The 23,459-nt window shown below is 37.3% G+C and overlaps 2 long non-coding RNA genes across 8 annotated transcripts in view; one reads left to right on the plus strand and one right to left on the minus strand.

Annotated features, from left to right (window-relative positions):
- The window catches only part of LOC147364812 (uncharacterized), a 52,733-nt gene extending 37,462 nt beyond the window's left edge, over positions 1 to 15,271 (plus strand). The window contains exons 2-4 of the long non-coding RNA XR_015135034.1: positions 9,954 to 10,029; positions 14,794 to 14,881; positions 15,088 to 15,271. This is a non-coding gene — a long non-coding RNA (uncharacterized LOC147364812). The remainder of the gene's footprint in view (positions 1 to 9,953; positions 10,030 to 14,793; positions 14,882 to 15,087) is intronic.
- LOC147364813 (uncharacterized) overlaps positions 1 to 23,459 on the minus strand; it is a 148,808-nt gene that overhangs the window by 770 nt on the left and 124,579 nt on the right. For 4 of the 7 annotated variants that reach the window (XR_015135025.1, XR_015135027.1, XR_015135026.1 and 1 more), the window contains 2 exons: positions 11,207 to 11,536; positions 10,459 to 10,560 (listed from right to left, as the gene is read on the minus strand). The exons of 1 other annotated variant lie outside the window; for it this stretch is intronic. This is a non-coding gene — a long non-coding RNA (uncharacterized LOC147364813). Of the gene's footprint in view, positions 1 to 10,458; positions 10,561 to 11,130; positions 11,704 to 23,459 lie in introns of those variants that run through there. 2 more of the 7 variants (XR_015135032.1, XR_015135028.1) reach the window with 2 other exon arrangements.

Raw genomic sequence — 23,459 nt, forward strand, 5'->3', positions numbered from 1 at the left:
TCTGGAAGTAGCTCAACTAAAGACGAGAGACTTATGATTTTCTTAATAAAGGGTTTTTATTGGTTTTGTTTGTTTTGCTCTATTTCTTAAGTTGGAAGGCACCTAAGGATATTTATAGGCTGAAAGGGAAAAGCAAGTGGGGTGGGGGAGATGTTACATACAGGAGAGAAGGGATATTATTTCCGAAACAAGTCTTCTGAGGAGGAAAAGCAGTTAAGACTCACAGTCCACAGGTAGAGAGATTAACTTGAGCAGAAGAAAGGCCAAAGTTTCTTCTGGGAGGAGGAAAAGGATGGAAGCATGGTGAACATTCAGTAAGAAGTTTTTCAGTAAAGCATAAGAGTGATAAATTCAGAGCTTGGTGTCATAGGTAATGTTAATAGTCTTTTATATACACTCATAGTAGGTGGTATTTCTGTGCCTTTTTCCTAGTGTTGCAAGGAGCTAGTGTTTACAACATTTCATTACATAGTTACAAATTGAGACAGATTAGAATTAAAACAAAGTCCCTCTCTAAAAGCATGATAGCAGATTAGAGACAGGGCTGAACCAGAAATTGGAAAACCCAGGTTCTAGACTCAGCAGGACTACATAGGCCTCTCGGTTCAAAGAAATACTTAGCTTTTATGATTGTACACACTATAAGATATTTAAGAGAGATAATCAAGATCACATGTTGACTAGAAATGACATGGGAAGGGAGAAGAAAGAATCAAGAATGACTTCCAGTTTCTAATTTTGAATAACTGGATGGATGGTAGAAATACTGGAGAGAAAATAATAATACCAGATTATTAGGATAAAATGAGATATATTTAACCTACATGTAAATTGAGTTCTACAAAAGACACTGATGTTAAGAAACTGATACATAATGTTCACTGAAAATATGAAATATATAGAATAAATTATAATTAGCTAAAATGCGGTGGCAAACTATAGTACAGTCTTATAGCATGTGAGGTAAAAGGAAGAAAAATAATCTTACTGTTAATTTAAAAGAGATGGCAGGAATAGATGTAGAAGATTTCTAACAATTTAAATGTTCCTGTATTTTTCTTTATCCGGAAGTGCCATTGGTCTTGTTATTTAACTTAAACCTATTATTTCTTCTGAAACAACTGCATCACAGTAACAGTAGATCCATGTAACCCTAGAGTACGGTAGATCACTGAAATGTTGGTTGCTTTAAACAAAAAGAAGTATAAAATCCAGCCAGTATTCCAGATTGCTGTTCTCCTGGGCACTGATTCTTTGTTCAGGGCTGTCAAACAGTCTTGTCACTCCCAAGCTTCTGTGACATGCAGCACTAATTGTTTGCAGCCCAAGGCATTGCGTGTTCCACTTTCAAAGGCATCGAGACAAGCATCTTCTGAATTATCTAATCACTCTAATTCTATATTAATGGCACAATAACGGTGTTTTAAATTCTTTTGTTTATGATAGTAATTCTCACTCACCTACTGGGGTTTAATCAAGTATTCACTCTACTCACAGATAATTCAAATTATTTCAAACCATCTGGCTTAGTTTTAGATGCATTTTTAAGCTATTTATATTTTGAATAACTTTCTTTATAGAGCATAAAATGTATCTCAGTCTTTGGTCCAAATCTCTCAAAAGTCCAGATATATGAAATCTTTACAAATTTCTCCTACCTTTGGTGATCTGGCCATCTTCAAAATCCTAGAGAACTCATCTGAATGATTCCTTTATTACAGCGTCTATATTGTTCGTCCTGTCTAACTAGATTGAAAACTTCTAAGGACAGCAACAACTAATACCATTTTTCACATTCCTGTGCATAGTATAATAGTCTATATATTTTAAAAAATATGATCAAATATTTGCTGATAATATGGGATAATATGGCACTGGGATTAATATGAGATTAACATGGCCTGGTGTGAAATGCCAGCTCTGCTCCATAAGAGCTCCGTGACTTATCCAAACATTCCTGCTCCTCAGTTTCCTCATCTATTAAACAGGGATTTTGCTGTACACATTCATATAATTATTAGAGGAAGAAAAAGGTTAATATGTGTCAAACATTTAGATCAAATCCTTTTTTTTTTTTTTTTTTTTTTTTGCATACAGCCTGCGGCATGCAGGATCTTAGTTACTTGTCCAGGTATGGAACCCATGCCTCCTGTATTGGGAGTGCAGAATCTTAACCACTGTGCAGCCAGGGAAGTACCTGGACCAAATTCTTGCCATATAAATATTTGCTTGAGTTGATAACAATCCCTATTCAACTCCATTTAATTTTAAAGCTTAATTTATTCAATAACATTATATATAAAATATAATATCTATGAAGCAGTGTTTCCTTCAGGAAGAAAGTAATCAAAAGCATCATCCTCACCCTAATTTTTCTAGAGTTAGTAGCAATAGCCCCCAGGACATCTATGAACAGACTAACATTATGCTAGATCAGCAAAACAGCCTGATTAACTTCTTGGTGACATGTTAGATGATAAAGTAATGGTGTACATTCACTAAGTGAATGCCATTTTAAACAAAGGAACCTAGCCAATTTAGAGTTCAATATACCACTAACGTGCAGACCAAAGCAATGCCAAGAGATGCTGTGATGACAAACATTGTAAAGTCTTTCAAGTTCACTTTCAGTAGAACCATTAGTTGGTGCTTCTGGGATATGGCAAATCAACATGATTATTCTAGGAAAGAGAGGAAAAGAGTGGGGAAGAAAAGGGGGAAACGATATAGAAGGGCAGAGAATGGTAAAAGATGCACACACATGCACACACACAAAACTATAAGCCATTACATTCATCTAACCTGCAGCCATGAAATTAAAAGACACTTACTCCTTGGAAGGAAAGTTATGACCAACCTAGACAGCATATTCAAAAGCAGAGACGTTACTTTGCCAACAAAGGTCCATCTAGTCGAGGCTATGGTTTTTCCAGTAGTCATGTATGGATGTGAGAGTTGGACTGTGAAGAAAGCTGAGCACCGAAGAATTGATGCTTTTGAACTGTGATGTTGGAGAAGACTCTTGAGACTCCCTTGAACTGCAAGGAGATCTAACCAGTCCATCCTAAAGGAGATCAGTCCTGGGTGTTCTTTGGAAGGAATGATGCTAAAGCTGAAACTCCAGTACTTTGGCCACCTCATGCGAAGAGTTGGCTCATTGGAAAAGACTCTGATGCTGGGAGGGATTGGGGTCAGGGGGAAAAGGGGACGACAGAGGATGAGATGGCTGGATAGCATCACCGACTCGATGGATGTGGGTTTGGATGAACTCCGGGTGTTGGTGATGGACAGGGAGGCCTCAGATCAGATCAGATCAGTCGCTCAGTCGTGTCCAACTCTTTGCAACCCCATGAATCGCAGCATGCCAGGCCTCCCTGTCCATCACCAACTCCCGGAGTTCACTCAGATTCACATCCATCGAGTCAGTGATGCCATCCAGCCATCTCATCCTCTGTCGTCCCCTTCTCCTCCTGCCCCCAATCCCTCCCAGCATCAGAGTCTTTTCCAGTGAGTCAACTCTTGGCATGAGGTGGCCAAAGTACTGGAGTTTCAGCTTTAGCATCATTCCCTCCAAAGAAATCCCAGGGCTGATCTCCTTCAGAATGGACTGGTTGGATCTCCTTGCAGTCCAAGGGACTCTCAGGAGTCTTCTCCAACACCGCAGTTCAGAAGCACCAATTCTTTGGCGCTCAGCCTTCTTCACAGTCCACCTGGCGTGCTGCAATTCATGGGGTCGCAAAGAGTCAGACACAACTGAGCGACTGAAATGAACTGAACCTTTATATATTTTGGTGTTTCCCTTTAAGTGTGTTTGGATTTTTTTTGTTTGTTTTTATTTGGGTACACGTCTATGAAATATTACACAAATACTACTGCAAAGAGGATTTAAAATATTTCATTATCCTATTTTTTAAATTATGCCTTATTTTAAAAAATAAAGCTATTTAGGAGAATATTTTGTGCTTCAAAAAAGTACATTGATAGACAGGTGGATATATAGACAGACATATCTCCAGCCATCCTTTACAGAGGGCAGAAATAAAGTTGTTCTTCACTTGCTGGTTAAGGTCACTTTAGAACTTGAAGATATTTTCATCCGTGTGTTCCAGTAAAGACAATGATTGTTAAGTGTTTGGGACTATATTGCAGCAAAGAGAAATAGCAGAATTTTGACAAACCAAAAGGATTTGTAACCAGCAGATAGGATGAGGGAACACATGTTTCTGAGGAAGCATGTTCTGGGCTCTTTAGAGGAGCTGCCAGTGTGTAGAACACGATAAGGGCTGGCTCCCCAGAACACTCATGTTGTCTTCTATCAGCCAATCACCTTCTAAGCAACATGTCCACCTTCTAACTCCTCTAATGGAGAGTCATGTCAATTGCTGGTCTTCCTGAATACAGGCCAGTGTGTTTTACATACAGAGGGTAGCAAAAAAGCAAAACTCACTGTGAGTGTAAAACATATAAAACATAGACCCTCCATGCTATAAACTCTAGGATGAGTTACATGGCAATGTAGGTATGCACACAAAAAGCTGAAAGGAAATTCACCAAATGTTAACCTTATACAAAGGTGGGATTATATGATTTTGGCTTTATTCTTTACATGTGTCTTATATGGCAGAAAAACATATTGTTAAAAAAATCAGAATAATAATTTTAATGAATAACCTAAAGAAGAAAGGCAATTAAGATGTAATTAACCATAAAGTTAGCATTTTTTTCCTATACTTAGATCTCAATGTGAATCTTTGCCTGAGAATCCTTAAAATTCAAAGCTCTTACCAAGAAAAGAAAAAGGACAAACCAAAATTCACTAAAAATGATATTATGAAAAAGTTTTCTTCAGTTCTTTTATTTATATCAACAATTTTAGCCAGGTTCTAACTAGGCCAGCAACTCAATTGCTAAAGCCCTTGGTTTATCAGTATGGCACCAGCCCCAGATTAATAATTATGAAAAATCCCTGTTTATTGGCACTGATTTTAAATAAGTTGAGTTAGATTTTTGAGAGGAAAGGAGACAGGAAAAGTCTAATCTTAAGGGCAGATGAAAAAAATATCTAACAAAAGATAGCTCTCTCACAAAATACTATGTATGTGCTAGAGGTGATAGAAATTAAGGCTTTGGGGGAATGGCCCCCAAAATAAGAAAAGAATATTTCAATTAAAATGAAAAGTTAATGGTCCCTAAGGTAATTTCTAACCTGAAAAATCTTTAAGAGGTTAACAACTTCATAAAGTTATCATTAATAAAACAGATTCCAGTCTTTCTTAATAGTTTACACCTTTTAAAATAGACTCCTGTAGACTATAAGTGATTTCCAACTACATTAAGTCTCTTAGAGTTATCAGTGTTTGGGGCTTTTTCTTTACGTTGTTTTTTTGTTGCTGTTGGGTTTTCTTTTAAATTAGTTTTCTGGTCCAGTTTATGTCAAATTAATTCTTCAATGGTTCTCAAAATGAGCCTTCTTCAAGAAGAATGAGGGTGAGACTTAATCACGTTCTCCTAGTATTGCTGTGGTAAGATTCATATTTAGACTAGGTATGCATTAAGTCTAAGTTTATATAAAGTAGAATGTAGACAAGTTTAGCAGTCAATGGATCAACTTTGGGTACCTTTGAATCGAATTTTCCTTTACACCCTTCATTTTGCCTGTGAAATACCATAGTAAGAAAAAAACCCAAGGCTCACACTAACAAAGGGAGGATGGTTAGCTTAGAAGATCCAATGCATGTGTGCTAGTCATTTGAGTCATGCCTGACTCTTTGCAACCCTATGGACTGCAGCCCTTCAGGTTCCTCTGTCCACTGGATTCTCCAGGCAAGAATACTGGGGTCCACTGCCATGCCTTCCCCATGGGATTTTCCCAACCAGGGATCAGGCCCATGCCCCTTACATATCCTGCATTGGCAGGCGAGTTCTTTACCACTAGCACCACCTGGGGAGCCCATATGGAAATCTTAAACAGGGCAGGTGGGGTGAGGTTCCCAAAGGCAATGAAGGAAACGGATCAAGAGGACCTAGCAGTAAGACAGAAGAGTCTGTCCAGTGCCCACCCCTTCAGAATCTCAGAATCTTCAGAAATCAGAATCTCCCCCACTGTTTAAGGGATTTTTACAATATAAATTATGGCCTGGATTAGGCTCTTATTCTGCTAATCCTCTTAAGGATCACATTTGAGATCCTGTGAGATTCTTTGAGAAACCAGAGAAAACTGAATGATTATGAAGTTGCTATGAAATGCTGACTAGAAAAGTCTGTCCTGAGGTGTCTGAAGCATTTGGTTTGTGAACTCACCCCAGCATTGCTTTCCTGTGTCCTTTGTCCTCTTTGCATTTATGCTGAATCCAATTCCCACTTCACTTAGAGATTATTGCCCTGAGGATCTCATAATAGAGACAAGTTGTATACAAATTCCCCACACCCTGAGGAAGGACCCTTAGCCCCAGCCACTCCAAAGAGGGATGGCCACCTGCAAAACGGACGCATGACCACCAAGCACTACACTGCTTCATCTGACCTGGTTTCCTCATTTCAGATTTCAGGCACCTCTTTCTGGGTCCTATAATCTCTTTTAACTCACTCTAGCACTTCAGCAAAACCATTGTATCTTTGTACTACTTTTAAAAATGTAGAGTTTTCAAAGTTTTTTTTTTTTTTAGAGTAGTGCCTATCTTGGAATAGCTATATAGCTTTACTCAGTAATAAATAACTCTCTTTGAAAAAAGATGCTTAAGATGGATATCCTGCAAAACTCCAGAATTATTGTGAAATCACATTTTTATCTACCATTTTTAGAGTCCATTTGATTTATCCCAGCTTGGCATATTAGAGTAGACATGGGAATACAAACAGCCTGATAGTTAAAATTTTGTCTGCATATGAATCTCCTCTGGCTTCCTTCTCTGCCAGGAAAATTTTTCCTGTTGTCAGTCAACTGATCCTAATATCTTCTTGGAACAGAGCAAACATTTTAAAGTGCAAAGCAAAAGTCCTCCCCCAGCCTGGAGAGAAAACTTTTTTTTTTCCTTGAGCTGTTGATGTCTTTAAGAGAAATGACTTTAGTTGAACCAGTCAGATGATAGAGGACACAGTTAACTCCATATAAAGGAAAAATGTTTGAATACCAGTACCACTGATTTCAAGTAAGGTTTATTTGGGTAACATTGTTTAGGAAGATAATCTGAGTCATAAATTGCACAGAGGCTACATCCCTCTTATGCAACAGCAGAGGACTAATTTTGTTGTAGTTTTGAATTCTGTATGCTTATTTGAAAAAGTCTCATATTTGTATGCATTTTGAAATATTTTATCAGCTTAGAAAGGAACTCAGTCTTCCTAACTATTGCATTGCTTTAATTAACTGATCATTTCCAATTTTTTTAGAGTTTTGGTCAGAATTGGTTACTCTGAATCTAAAGAATAAAATGAAAACACAGCTTTATTTTAAACACTAATAAAAGGTCTTATTTTAAGGTAGACAAAACAAGTCTTCTTAAGACAGCCTTATGATAATAGACCCAGAGTCTCTGAGCTTATTTCAGCTATTATCCAAGCACACATTAACTGTTGGCTAAACGTAAATTGATAGAAAACAGTCACCAGAGAGAACACCTAAAAACCAGACCATACTACTGATAGTCACAGAAAAGAGATTTAAACCGAATTTTTTTTTAAAAGCTATGTTAGAGTGTTCATAAAGCTCTTCAATGATCTTGTATTTTAGAAACATGAATTATGTGTCAGGGATGATTCATGGACTGGATAAAAAAGGGGTGAGGAGCTGGGTAGAGGTAGAGAAAGAAACAACTCAGAGGACAGGAATATTGGGTAGAAAGAAATTCTCTTGAGCTTTTATAATTTTCATTATCAGTTTGAGATAAAAGGAATAAAATATTTTGGATCAGTTTAAACAAAGCAAATGAAAGGTACACAAAATGAGAATGGAGAATTACTTTTTTTTTAGACGTAATTAAGGTTAATGTCTTATTTGCAAAATGTTTGGGCAGTAATAGCTATTTAGGTAGGGTTTGCTTGAGGGGAACAGATCCAATAGGAGATGGGTCTTTCTTTATTTCTATCATCTATCTGCCTGCCTGCCTGCCTGCCTACCCACCAACCTATTTATAGAGACAGAAAGACAGAGATTTTTATGAAACTGACTTATACAATTTAGGGGGCTAGAAAATCTAAAATCAATAAGGCATAAGAAAATCATAAAAGAAATAAGGCAGGCCAGCAGGCTAGAAACTCAAATAAGAATTGATGTTTGCAGCCTTAAGCCCAAAATCTGCAACACAAGTCAGCAGGTGGGAAACTTGGGCAGTGTTTCTACGCTGCAACCTTGAGAAAGAATTGCTTTTTTCTCCATCTTTGCTCTTAAGGACTTCAACTATTTAGATGAGACCCACCTGGATTAAGAAAGATAATCTGCTTTATTTAAAGTCTTCTGATTGTTAATCATATCTAAAAGCTATTTTCATAACAACATCTAGACTGGTGCTTGACCAAATAATTGGGCACCATAGCCTAACTAAGTTTTCACACCACAATAGCTTTAGAGACTACCCTTAATTTTGTATGTTTCAGTTTTCTCATAGTGTCCAGGAAGAGTGCGATGATGTATTAAATAGTCAGTGGAATGTTAAATAGGATATGTATTTTCTAAGATTTTGGAGTTTGGTGTGCATCTGTATGTCTGTGTGTTAAAGTTTGTGCCATATGCTCAAAATTATTAGTGGATGCTTCTAACTTATACTTTCAAAACAAATATATGCTATTATAGCAATTCTCCTGCAACTTTGCAAAAGGAATATAATCTATACATTTCAAATATACGGTTAAATATGCCTCTAATAATTACACTTGATAAAAACTTCACTCCAGATTGTGAATCATATGGCTAATATCTTTGAAGAGGAAGGTACTTAATCATAAAAGAAATAAATGATCTATTAGGATATATGACTTCAGTAAATCTAGACATTTATCTTTTGCCCTTTGTTTTTTTTGTTGTTGTTGTTCTTTTTTTTTTATTTTTTCCTTTTTTTTATTTTTTATTTCAGGTATACACATGCTCCCTTTGTTTTAACATTAGCAAGATAACAACATAGATACATGACAGAGTTCATTCAAGCCATGTGCATCACTTTTCAAAAATGCTTATAAACTTCAAATTCTTTGTTTTGCTTTTTTTGTTTTTACTTATATTTGTTTGCAGAGTAAGTCATTTTGTTGGCTGAGTGATTCGTTGGTTGGTTTTGGGACTCAAATTAAATATTTTATCAGGCTTAGGAAAAAAAAAGAACCTATGAATATAAATGGGAATTTAGAGAATTATTTGGAAGAAAATGATCATAGATTTTAGTTGGTTTTATTGGAAGTACCGTATCCTAGTAAGTATAAACAGTTTCACTTGCTTCTATAAAATAATGCATTTTTATCTCTCTAATACCTGCCTTTTTTTGTAATTGGATAAATAGTATATAAAGGAAAACCATCAAGAGTAACTATAAAACATATTCAAGTAAGTCAGAGTATCTAATTTGCAATTTATGTAATGGAGATAAGTAGTTAAACAAAAATGGCACCATTTTTGTTTAACTTAAATCATTTAAATGATAAAACTAATCATATTAGCAATTTAAATACTTATTTAACTTTGGTACATATATTTAAATATCTTTTATAGATATTCAGATTTATGTCCATTCCTGTTGTATTCAAAGCCAACAAATAAAAGCACTGTCTTTCTTTGCTAGGTTTCTAAATACTTGTTTTACTTAAAAATACAAAGAACTTTTTAACATTGTCCTTAAGGATTATTTTTTTCCATTTCATATTTTGACAGCCTTTCTCTCTTTTTTTAAAAACGTGTTTTCTATAGCTGCTAAAAAATTTACCTAAAACTTAGTAGCTGAAAACAACACGAATTTATTATATTTCTGTAGGTAAGAAATCTACAAGAGGTCTCACCAGGCTAAAATCGAGGCATCAACAGGCCCGCAAATCATTAGGATGCTCTAGGTGAGAATCTGTTTCCTTGCCTTTTCAGCCACATTTCTTGGCTCAAGACCCCACTCCTCCAGTGTCATTCAGCAGCATCAGCCAGGACCTTCTCACATGGCTATCTATTTGGGTCTCTCTCCTCTGCCTCCTTCTTGCACTTACAAAGATGCAGGTGATTAGACTGTTCCCTCTTGGAGAATCTTAATTCCATCTGTTACCATGATTTTTGCTTACCACGTAACCTAACACATTCACAAGTTCCTGGCTTCTTCAGGACATGGACATCTTTCAGGGGCCATTATTCTGTCCTTATAGGTTAATCATTCTTGCAGCTAGGTGATGGGTGCATAGGGTTCATTATTCTAGTCTATCAATTTTTAAGAGGCTTTAACTTTTCCAAAACAAAGAGGTAAAACATAAATTTAGGATCCTATATCACCCAAGGAATTGTGTCCAGAAGAGAATTCTAAATTTATTTACAAACTCATTAGTATTCAGCCACTTAGGAAATTTCCATATTTATTTTCATATTTATTTCCAGTGAGGTATCTGAAAAAAAGATAAGATAATGCAACAATTTTAATACTTAGAAGTATAAAAACATAGACATACATTTTGCCTCCAGCAAACAGCCCTTCCTCAGATTTCATGCCAAAATTTTTTTTAATAATTTTTTTCTAATGTTGATTACAGATTCTTGGAACTTTTAGGTTTTGAGAGCGCTTTCATATTATCTGGCCCAAGAAATCTCTGACACATGACTTTCATGCCAAATGATCACCCATACGTCTACTGAACATCCCTAGGGTAGGACTGGGTCACAATCTCCAAAGCAGTCTAATGGACAACTATGATTACTAAGATTTTGTTTAACCCATAAGGCTTTGGATGAAAAGTATAAAACTACGTTCACATAACAGTCTACAAATATTTGAAAGCAGCTCATATGTCACGCTGAGGCTAAAATACCTTTAGTTCCTATAGACCTTAGTGGCAACCTGAAATTGGTAAAGAATGAAGACCGTGTCCCTATGGAAATTTATGCTTGGAGCAAAATTTGTCAATTTAAATGAAAATCCTCAAACAACTCATTTATCTAATAAATTGAATCACAACACATTGGGAAAATCTAGAGAAAATTTTACTCATTTCTTTACTCCAAAAGCCATCCCCACAGACTTTTTGGGATTCTTACCCTTCCACAGAAAGGTATTTTAACTGGGTGGGAAGTAACCATTTTTATCCTGGATTGTTGTTCTTGTTCAGTTGTCAATTCATATCTGACTCTTTGCGACCCCATGGACTGCAACACGCCAGCTTCCCTGTCCTTCACTATCTCCTGGAGTTTGCCCAAGTTCATGTCCACTGAGTCAGTGATGCCATCCAACCATCTCATCCTCTGTCGCCCTCTTCTCCTTCTGCCTTCAGTCTTTCCCAGCATCAGGGTCCATTCCAGTGTGTTGGTCGGTTAGTCCTGGACATAACTGTCCTGCACACCTGTGAGCCATGAGGACAGATGACGGACCTAAGGAGACAAGAGTTGCTCAAAGTGTGATATGATTGAACTGAAGGGCTTTCAACCTTTACTGAAGGTCTTTCATTTCTTAAAGACCAGCTGAATTTCTGCTTCTGTAACTTGAGGGAGAAGGTAATATCTTTTTACCAATTAGCAGATTTGAAAACCGATTTTACCTGAAAAATAAAATGACAGAAAATGCACATTCCACTTTTCTAGTACCTAACTAGACATGATTTGCTGAGAAGCTTACAATGACAAAACTAAAAAAGAGGCCATGGCTTTGTAAAATTTAAAGCTTTTAAGACTTATTTAATATTTAATATATTTTATTACCTCAGGAAAACCTTAGTTCCAAGAAAACCTTAAAAGGGCCAGAGCCATGTTTTAGATTTCATTAGACAATATGGATAAACTCTAGATAGAGTTACAAGTCTGAAATGAGTGGGGGAAAATTTATAGAGGCCCAACTGATAGGCAGGAGGCTAAGTTCACACCACTGTAAGAGACAGTTAACTGCCTCAGCTTTTTGTCAGTTGGGGCCTCTATCCTGTACAGCTGATTGAAAATATAAACCAATAAAAGCCCTGGTTAAGACATTTTTTCCTCAAAGCTATTCAGTGACTTTTCAGAACTGAGACCGTTCCTCTTCAATGGCTTGTTTTACGTGTTTATTGACTCTGGCATAGAAGATCCTGGTGCAAGTCTATCATTTGTTCCTTTTCCAGAAACGATCACATATGTTTCCCCAAATTGTACACTTACTAGACCGCTGGACTCTTCACTCAAATTGTATACAACCCACATGCCTGACCAGTTATTAGCCTTAGTTATGCAGGGCTTTAAACTTAGCTATTGTGCTACAAAGGGCTACCACACCATCCTGCCAGTGACCACTTCATGACAGTATCTACCCAGAACATTTTTAGATTATGTGCAGCTTTTATTAACTTTTGCCTCTGTGGACAGGAATTAGTTATGGGTCAGAAATATGAGCTCAACATATACCATTCTCCTCACCCTATCCCTATTGTTGTTGTTTAGTTGCTAAGTCGTGTTCAGTTCTTTGTGACCCCATGCACTGTAGCCCACCAGCTCCTCTGCCCATGGGATTTCCCAAGCAAGAATACTGGAGTGGGTTGCCACTGCCTTCTCCAGGGGATCTTTCTGACCCAGGGATTGAACCCACATCTCCTACATTGGCAGGCTGGTTCATTACCACTGAGCCACCAGGGAAGCCCCCTCCCCTCGCCCCACCCCGCCACACCATCCCTATATTTACACAGAAATCATCAGATTACTGACATAAGAGTTAGTGTTAACCAGGATGTCTTTTAACACAGCATTTTATATTTTCATAGCTTGTGTTTCCCTCTCTTGAACTTGCTTCTAAACAACCGTAGAAGCATGTCTGGATATACTCAATTAAAACTTGCTTATAATAGAAACTATTCGGTTAATGCAATTTAAGTCTTGCAAACTCAGAGTAGCCTGAATACTCAACTGCCCCTATTAGCTAATCATTGCCAGAAGGAAAGGTTACATGTCAACCATTGTAAACCCAAAGTTAGTGTATTTGTTAGGTGGTGTTTAAAAATAACAAGCCAACCAGTAAGTTATTTATTTATTTGGATTGGTATAAATGTCACAAATAAGTCATCTTGGCAAATATTCAGGCAGTAGAATTATTAAAGACAGGCATTACATGAGCACTTTATTAAGACTGTGTTCTGGTGAAGGGGACATCTGGTTATATCTCCTTAAAAAAAAACTCTTTTCAAATGAAAATCATATCCACCATGATATAAGAAATAGAACATTATGGCCTCTATCACCCATCTGTCCCTCTGATTAAATGGTTCCAAAATCATTCTTTTGAAATACCCTGACCTTTTCAGTGGGTATAGTTTCAGCTTACTTAGGGGGTAGCTTGGCTTTCTCTCCTCAATTGGTTTTTTAACATTCATACAGAGATGGAAAATAGCTCCAGTGTCTGCCAAGGTTCATGGACATCTGCTCAGCGAGCCTTATTCCTAACTCCATTATATCCTCTCCTTCATCTTTTCTATCACTCTCATTTTTACTCATTTTATGCATGATTTTTGTGTACTGCATAAAATCATATATATATATATATATATATCTCATAAATAAATGTGTAGATGTACAGAGGAATAGATGAACAAACTTGTCCTGCTTAATAATGAACCTGAGCCCTTTTCTGTAGTATGGCTTACTGTTTATTATATACACTCCTGAAGATCTTTCTAACCTCATCTCTTGACATTCTCCACCATATCCTTCATACACCAACAAACTGAAGTAGTTACAACTCCATAAACATACTGGTTTTTCTTTGGGACAAGTTTCTAAAACATTTGGGACCTGCTATTCTCATCAGAAAAATGGAATAACACCCATTGGGGTGGTTGTAAAGATTAAAACCATTAATTTATGAAAAGCTCATAACAGATACCTGCCCATATACCTGCCATATAGTAAGGGCATAGTACACATTATTTGTTTTTGTGATTGCTGTAATAGTGATGATCATATTTTTCCCCAAATCCATGGTTTTATGCATATTCTTCTTCCTAAAACACTGCCGTGTCCACCTGGCAAATTTGTATTTATTTTTCTCAGAGAGGCCCTTCCTTAACCCCTATAGGACAAGTTAGGGTCTTCCTTCTCATACTTTAAAACATTTTTGTAGACGTTTGTTTTTGTGCTTAATACATAACACTCTAATAATGCCTGATGTCTTCTCTTCCCTATGAGATTGTTAAAGGTCATGTCTCTTTAAAGATACCTCTTAGCACAGAACAGAGCACCAGTGTCTGGGGAGATGGAAGGAAGGAAAGGGAGAAAGGGGAATGAAAGGTTAAGGAGGGAAGAAAGTAAACAGAGGAAGGAAAGAGCAAGCAAATAAATGAATCCAGTCTTCTGGCAGCTGTCCTGTCCTCCATCATTCCTGGAAGACCCCCAACAGTGATGCATTGATCTCATTTACAAATTCTGTCAGTGCGCTGATTAACAGTTCCCAAGTTTATCACTCAGGGCATAAATAACTGTAGTTCTGCAAGATATTAATTCATTTGCAGTGACTAATTTGCCTCCTATTTGATGATAATGCCAACTATTGACTAAGGCAAAATCTCTCAGCTTGCCAACCCCCCAAAAATCACTTATTCAGAAAATGGCTCATATAGGAAAGAAGCAGCTGCTTTTGAAATTGACACAAATGAGCCAAAATTTTTTTCTTTTAGAAAAAAATCTTATTCAAGAGATCCATTTAGCTCCAGTGGTGAGGTTTTGGTGAAGACAAGTGGAAAATGAAGGATAAGGGAGCACAGAGTAAGTAAGCATATCGATTTTTGTCATCATTTGCTTTCTCTCTGATGATCTTCCCTGTCTTGATTTTCTAAGTTATAGATGCAGGGTTCTTATTGATCTAGCCTGTTATAATGGAGAAAGAAAATTCCATCAGAAAAATAAAATTAATTGCAAACTGGAAACATTTTCTCATAAAGAACAACAGTTTTTCTCTCTTGATGTGACAGAGATCCTCTTTAAAAACATCGGTTTTGGATACACTGTTCATTGGCAACAGAACTCATGAACGTGAGAAAAATCTTCCCATTTTATGAAACGATATTTCAAGCTCTGAAAATGCTACAAATATGTAAGTTTTATCCGATATCCTGTTATACGATCCTAATAATAATAAAGATCACCAATTTTTTTTCTATGGTGAAAAGATATGTGCTAACTAAAATAGAGATGAAGTTACTTTTCTCACACAAACACACACACATTCCCTCACCACTAATAGAATGACCAAGTGTAGATCACAAAGTCATCTCTCTTCTTTCAACCCAGGTTCCTTTTCAAGACAGTCTGTGCGTGAGACCCACGCACAGCTGGTGAACTCTGCTCTTTGGAGCAGGCTTGGTCCTTCTCCCAGGAACTTGTGGCACTTTCTCCTTTCTGCCCTCTGCATATTTCTCAAAACTACCAACCAAGACACATTCTACAGTTAATCCTACCCTCCTTACTCTTTTTCCATCTTCAAATAAACACTTGTGCTTTCTACCTGTTTTTTATTTGATTTATTTTCTCCTTTTTGGCTCTTTTATAATTATTCTTGTGTTTTTGACTCTCTCTCATATCCCCCACCCCTCCGCCGCCATTCTTACTCCCCAAATCCTACAGCAGACATGTGATTTCTGCCCCTTTCAGCCCATCCTATCCACCAATGCCATATTACGTTCCTAAGTCACCATTCAGAAACAGTTCAAATTTCTGAGCTTATTGTAAGCCTTTGGCAGTCTGGTCACAGTAGCCTACTTTTCAGTCATATCACTCACCATTTGGACTTTTGATTTCCACCCTTCTCACCCAAACCTGCTCCCTCCATAGTCTTCTCTGGAGCAGCAACTGACATGATCAGACAGCCAGTTACTCAAGTGAAAAAAATCCTAGAAATTTTCCTTGAGTCCTCTCTTGCAGCCCCCACATCTAATCCATCACCAAGCTCCCTGATTCTACTTCCATAACATATGCCTACTTTGTTCATTTCTGTTCACTTGTACCACTGCCTATGCAAACCATCATAATTCAGCTGGACTACTGTTTGGTCTCTCCTGCATCTCCACAATCCAGTTCCCACACAACATCTGAAGAGAGTTTTGTGAAAACATAAATCAAATCACATCACAGCCCCACTTCTGCCTTTATGTCATCTGGCTCATATGAACCTCTTGGACCCAAGCCTTTACCACTTTATCTTCTCCCGCTATGCACCAGCCACTCTGGCCTTCCTTATAATCTTCTTACTCACATTTTTACCTGACAGCCTTAGCACTAGCTTTTTTTTTCTGCCTGTGGTGCTTTTCTTCCTAAACTTTGCATAGCCACTTTTGTCTTTCATCTCACAATCTAAATGTCACTAAATTCTTTACCCAATATAAAGTAGCTGCCAGGTCCTGTCATCATACCCTGAATGGAATTTATCTGATATTTCTTTTTATTTTCTATGCTTATCTTGTTCATTGCTGAATTCTCTCATATCTAGAACAGTGCTTGGTTCTCAATGAATATGTGTTTAATGAATGAATTAAAACATCTTTCCCATCTCTGTGCCCTGTCCTCAACACTGGACAATATTCCTAATGGAGAGTAAGAGAACCAACAACCAGAGGTGGTTGAGTTGGTATGGAGACAGTAAGGCTGAGAAAAAGGGAGAGAGAACAACCTGCCTAGAGGGGAGCATCTTTGTTGAATGATAGTTATGAGACACAATCAACTAGGATCTTCAACATTAGATTCAGAAGGTTTGGCTCAAACATGATTTATAGAGGATTCTTCTTAAACTTAGGGAAACAAAAACTGAGCTCCATGATGTTTGTTTTATCAATTCCTTAAACCCAATACCTAGAACAGTATTTGACACACATTGGCAGCTCAATAAATAGTTGAAGGCATAAATGAATGAATGAACATGATCTAACCATTGCTGCTGCTGCTGCTGCTAAGTTGCTTCAGTCATGTCCGACTCTGTGCGACCCCATAGACGGCAGCCCACCAGGCTCCCCCGTCCCTGGGACTCTCCAGGGAAGAACACTGGAGTGGGTTGCCATTTCCTCCTCCAATGCATGAAAGTGAAAAGTGAAAGTGAAGTCACCCAGTTGTGTCTGACTCTTAGTGACCCCATGGACTGCAGCCTACCAGGCTCCTCCATCCATGGGATTTTCCAGGCAAGAGTACTGGAGTGGGGTGCCATTGCCTTCTCTGGATCTAACCATTAGCATTCTTACTTAGCAATAGTTTGTAACAGCAGTTCCCAACCTTTTTGAAACAGGGAACTGTTTCATGGAAGACAATTTTTCCACAGACTAGGGGTGGGGAGATGGTTTCTGAATGATTCAAGAAAATTACATTTATTGTGTACTTTATTTCTATTATTATTATTATTATATCAGCTCCACCTCAGATCATCAGGCATTAGATCCTGAAGTGTGGGGACCCCTGGTTTATAAGACCCAAAAGAGATAAGAAAAATGTAGAATAAAATTTCTCAAAACCTGGGCAATGGATTATATTTAAGTGATTTATTAAAATTCAGCTTCCTGTGCCTTTCCTGAGACCTGCTGAGTCATCTAAGACTGGGATCAGGAATCTGAATGTTATGAGTTTCATGTGTATTTTTTACACACAAACTAAAGTTTGAGAATTATTGCCTTGAGAGAGGTAAGATGATGAAAGACCTAAAGTAGGATCTATATTTGAGGAAATTAGTGAAAGACAAGTTGCCAGAATTTTGAGAAGTAGGGAGAAGAATCAAAATGACTGTGCAACCTGGCAGACAGAGAATTACACTGTCATTGGTAAAATATAGGAGACTTGTGCATCATTTTAAAAACATACAAGGTAGTAGATTTTTCACCTTTTGGAAGACAAAGTAAAGGCATATGTGTAAAGGTGAAATGTGAAACTAAACTAAGAAAACTATGTGTTCCCCAAACCACAGAAGGTAAGAAATAGCAAAGGTATTGCCACTGCATTCCACAGTGTGAGAACGCTAAAGACAAATAAGTCTCGTTTCTTATTGTCAAAACCCTTATTAAAGTCATGTCATTCCTGTTTATTTCACAGTGAAAGCACTGCATATGTCTCAGTAAATAGTTCCTCATGCAAAAGATCCTTGAAATTAGCTTCCTCCCAGCCATAACACTGGAACACTGCTAGAACACAAGGAATGCTAGCAATCTAATCAGAGGAAAGATCTGAGTGCAATTATCTCCAGTAAACAGTAACATTTTAGAAAGTTATTTGGTTTTCCATAGTTCAGGTTTTATGCATAAGTGTAGGTTTCAGAATCTAGAATCTATACTTACAATCAGATTTTTTTGATGTAAAGATGGGTTGAGGCCAGTGAATGCGACTCATGAGAAGAAATCTTAAAACTTGGGAACTACTTCCAGCATGTTAGCCTCTGTACTTCTGTACTGAGTAACCTGACATTTAAAATCCCCAGTGAGTTGAATACCCAAAAATAAGTTAGCCCTTCCCACCATGATGGACAGATGTTTAATATTACTTGAAGAATGTTCAAGTTCCTTTTGGCAGGTTCTAATTAATGACTATAATATGAAAGAAGTAAAAGAAGGCAGGTCAGCTGACAAGCAGTATTGGGACATACCTGTAACTGTGCTCAGGAGACTGCTCACTTCACTGCAACCATGTGGAGACTGATTTTCTGAGTCTGTTGCAAAAGTAGAGGAGATTCTATGCAAAAGTATTAGGAGATTTTATGTGAATTGCTCTGCAGATAACACCTCTATGTGTTTTCCTCTAACTAGAATAATAAGTAATGTTGACCTCAACTTTTAAACAATAGCAGAGAAAAAAAAAAAAAAACAAAACACTGCTTAAAAGTTTACACAACAAAATTTGGGACACACATTAGTAAGGTGTGGGGTACAATAACTAATTACTTCATTGTTCCTATCAAGGGAGCTATGAATGTGTCTTGCCAAAAAAAAAAAGTCATAATCTACGTAAGGCAGCATACCTGAGAGTAACAATTTCTGCCCCTGCCCCACAATCCTAGAAAGATTGTGAAGAGATTATTCTCTTCACCTGGTGAAGAGAATAAATTTAAATATAAGAAGAGCAGAATTTCTTTCGTGGAGTTCTATCCTTCATAGATGACCATTCCTAGGGCATCTTTCATGCAGAAATTCTAGATCAAGAAACTACTGATGAGGGAAATAGTTAAAATCTTTAAAGTGTGCTAAAAATTACTACTCAACAATACCAATTCAAATACTGAAAGAAGGATCTTGGGGTTATTTATGCATTCTGTCAAATATCTGTGTACAACCTTAACTCTGCATGATATAATTATGTTTCAATATCAATTATCAGAATCTTACTTGACTTGATCCTACAGTAAGAAGGAAGTAAAATAATTCCTTGAAGATCCTCAGATCTAAACCACTAATTGGCTCAGGCTTAAACCACTAATCAGCATATAGCCCATGGCCTCTTTTGCTTGGTCCCCTCAGTACCTGAGCTACCTCGAGGATGTCCAGTGCAGAAGCAGTGGAGGGGGAAAGAAGTGATCCTTATCCAGAGGCTCAGAACACTGGACATAAAGCCAAGTCAAAGGTTTCAAAAGACAGGGAGCTTTTTTCTGTGTCCTTGGCTTGTTGTGAAATGGCTGACTTTAAATATGAAGATTCTCTCCCTTCATCTTAATACTGCATACTTCTATCATTTTTATCACTTTCTCCCACATGGATAAAGATCTAGTCATACACTAGAAGGAAGAAATGTTTTCTTTCTGAAGAGAGATATGTTTTCTATGTGTTAAGGACAACTGAACACAGAAGGCACAAATTAGATTTATTTAGAGGTCCGTCTTGTCAAAGCTATGGCTTTTCCAGTAGTCATGTATGGATGTGAAAGTTGGACTATAAAGAAAGCTGAGCACCCAAGAATTGACGCTTTTGAACCGTGGTATTGGAAAAGAATCTTGAGAGTCCCTTGGACTGCAAGGAGATCCAACCAGTCCATCCTAAAGGAAATCAGTCCTGAATATTCATTGGAAGGACTGATGCTGAAGCTGAAACTCCAATACTTTGGCCACCTGATGCAAAGAGCTGCTTTGAAAAGAACCTGATGCTGGGAAAGATTGAAGGCAAGAGGAGAAGGGGATGACAGAGGATGAGATGGTTGGATGGCATCACCGACTCAATGGGCTTGAGTGTGAGTAAACTCCAGGAGTTGGTGATGGACAGGGAGGCCTGGCATGCCGCAGTCCATGGGGTCGCAAAGAGTCGGACACGACTGAGTGACTGAACTGAACTGAATTTTGCCCATCTCTGGTCCTTCTTTCAACAATAGCTAGTCTAATATGTTTAGAAAGGAAAAATTAAAATAAAATTTCATTCATTATATTCAACAACTACAAAATGCATTTAAAATTTTCTTTGTCATAAGATTATAATGTTTTTCTGTAAGGCATTAAAAAGACTTAGCACCAGAGACATAAATATAAAGAAATAAGTTACTTTCGATAATTTAGTTTTAAAAAAATTAGCTCTGGGCCATTTCTCAAAGTCAGTCTTCTGGGTTAGGAAAATGGAAAGTAATTTAGAGAAGCATAATACCTTTTACTAAATATTTCAAAGCCAGGACATCCATCTATATTATAAGTGAGTAGAGAAAAAAATTATTTAGCAGCAGTTCAGACACTGCCCAGCTATGAATAACCAACTTGCAAACATCAACTCTTGAGTAAAGGGATGTACACTTTCCTCTCCCCACAACAAAGCTCAACTGATGCTGCTTCTGAGAACTTTCCAACTTACATTTTCCTCTGTCCATTCCCTTCTTTACTTCAAGAAGACTGTGCACAAACCACACACAGCAGGTTAGCTGGCTTTTCTGAGATGGAGAGGGACTCAGCTTCCTTCCATTTATTGAGACTCCCCATATGTTAAAAATTTTAAATGTGTTAAAATGAGGTTACAAAATTTGTAGCATATTTTAAAAGTTCAGTCTTGGAAATGAGTCTCAGTGACAGTGTGGATAACCTCATTAGGAGACAACATCAAGTATCTGAATTTGAGGCCCTCATGAAGATGAGAACAGACTAATGGCTCCCCAAATTCTCTTTATAAATAGCCCCGCTATTTCTGCCCAGCGCTCACTCTGGCAGTTTCTAGCAGGTTTCCCTGCCACCAGTATTTCAGACTTCCAATCTATCCTCCACAATGCTTCCAGAATGATCTTTCTAAAATGCCCATTTGATCATATTATTCCCCTGTTTGACCCTCCTCAGATCTCCAGTCATCCGTAGAATAAGGCAGGCCACTTCACACGGGGACCACAGCCCTACCTGGCTGACGCCTTCACTTACGTCTCCTGGCAATCCTCCTCTCCCTCTAAGCCTCCTACTCTGCGCACTCATTTGTTCACACAGTTCCCAGAACCTGGATTGTTCTTACTCTCTCCCTCTGCCTGTAAAGTACCTGCTCAGCATTCACCACAAGCCTTTGAGGACCCCTTTGGGAGGCTCTGGCCATCTTTTTCTTTTTTGACCCCACGTAGCCTGGTGACTTTTTCACAGTCTTTATCACAAATATTGGGCTTAATAGTTTGATTCACCTTACTAAGCTTGAAGTTTCTTGTGAGCCAGGACTGTGTTTGATCCATTTTTTTTTTTAATCATCAGTACCTGGAACACAGAGAGTATTAGATTACCTCATATTGCAATATTTTCATCTCTGCTGTTGCTCTTCAGTTTACTTGATTTTTCTTCACATTTGTTTCTTTTCCTCTTTTCACTATTCTCTTTTTGAATTTTAAAAAGCACTTTCATCATAGCTGATAAGAGTTAAACCAGTGTTATTCAAAGACTTTTTATCATGGATAAGCAGAATTATGTTTTGGAGGGGAATTATACATAATTTTTAAAAAGCCATCAGCTTCTAAATTTCTTGAGAATATAAGCCTCTCCATGACAATTTCCATACCTCTCTTCTCTCATACTTAAATCTGTTTCTCTCCAAGCACTGAGAGACAAGAAAATTTTAAGGTTTTATTCAATTTTATTATTTCTATCTTTGGTTTTATTGCTGCAGTATTTTTTTTCTGCTACTTGTTCATTTCAAATGTATAATGTTTCTGCTATGTTGTAGATTAAGTGACTTTCATGGGCTGGCCTGCCAACCCCTGTACCATCCATAATAGTTTTTTTCTGTGGGGAAATATATTTTAAGTTGCAACCAATATGCCTCAAAATTCTTTTAGAATTCAGCATATTTGTAGGTTGTGGATTTCCACTAAGATTCTCCAGTGAAATTAGAAAACTTGTATTAATTTGTTATTCATGCAGCAAGTATTATTAACATTTAATCAATGTGTTGATGAACTTCAGGATGAGCTTCAAGTTCTGAGGATAGGGAGTGAGATGAATTAGGTGCCTGACTTCGGGGTGTTTGCAATCTACACATAAATTTTCCTAAAAGTCAGCCTGCCTCTTTAGTATTTGTCGTCCCTTGTGCAAACATATAAATTCTATTTATGATCTTAATGACATAAAAATAGTTATTATGAGAACTACAGTAACTTTCATCCTTCTGAGAAACACTTCATAGATATAAGAAATATTTTGTCATGTTAGTTTCCTTAAACACTCATTTGAGATCATAATCATCCAAGAATGGTTTTTGTTTTCACTTTTGTTTTCTGGCTGCACCGTACGGCAGGTAGGATCTTAGTTCCCCAGCCATGGATCTAACCATGCTCCCTGCAGCAAAAGCAGAGAGTCTTAACCAATAGACCTCCAGGACAGTCCCAAATGTCTTCTTTTTTAATGAGCTTCCCTCCATCTCAAAGAGATTTGTAATATTTTGTTATTTCATAATAACTACATTGATCCTTGAATACTCTTCTGGAAGCACTCCTCAAACGACATACTTATTTTTGTAGCCCTCTTTTTCTTTGGTCTAGACAGATGGATCCATCCACTATTTAAGGCTCTCATTTATTGTCTTCTACCAAGAGAAAAAAGATAATGGGTCTGGAGATGTAAGGTCTTTAACGATGTACAATCTTGAGCATTTAATATGTGAATTAGTGGTCTTAAATGGTTATCCTTTAATCAGATAAGAATTATTCTTGGAAACTAATGGATGTAATCTGTAAAATAAAATTTGTTCATTAGTGATGGGAAGGTTTCTAAGGGTCTTTTAACATGAAATAAATAAAGCAGTAGATCAACAGATGATAGGTACATTTCATAATAATCACTCTGGAAGAGCCATTCCAAGTAATAATTACCTACTCAGGAATGATGAGGAATTTCTAATGGTTATAACTATCAGGTTCACTTACCACATGGCAAGCTTAAAATGGAAAC

This window comes from Bos grunniens, chromosome 10, assembly GCF_055505025.1.
Source record: "Bos grunniens cultivar Pamir isolate PY7600 chromosome 10, Bosgru_T2T1.0, whole genome shotgun sequence".
Lineage (NCBI taxonomy): Eukaryota > Metazoa > Chordata > Mammalia > Artiodactyla > Bovidae > Bos > Bos grunniens.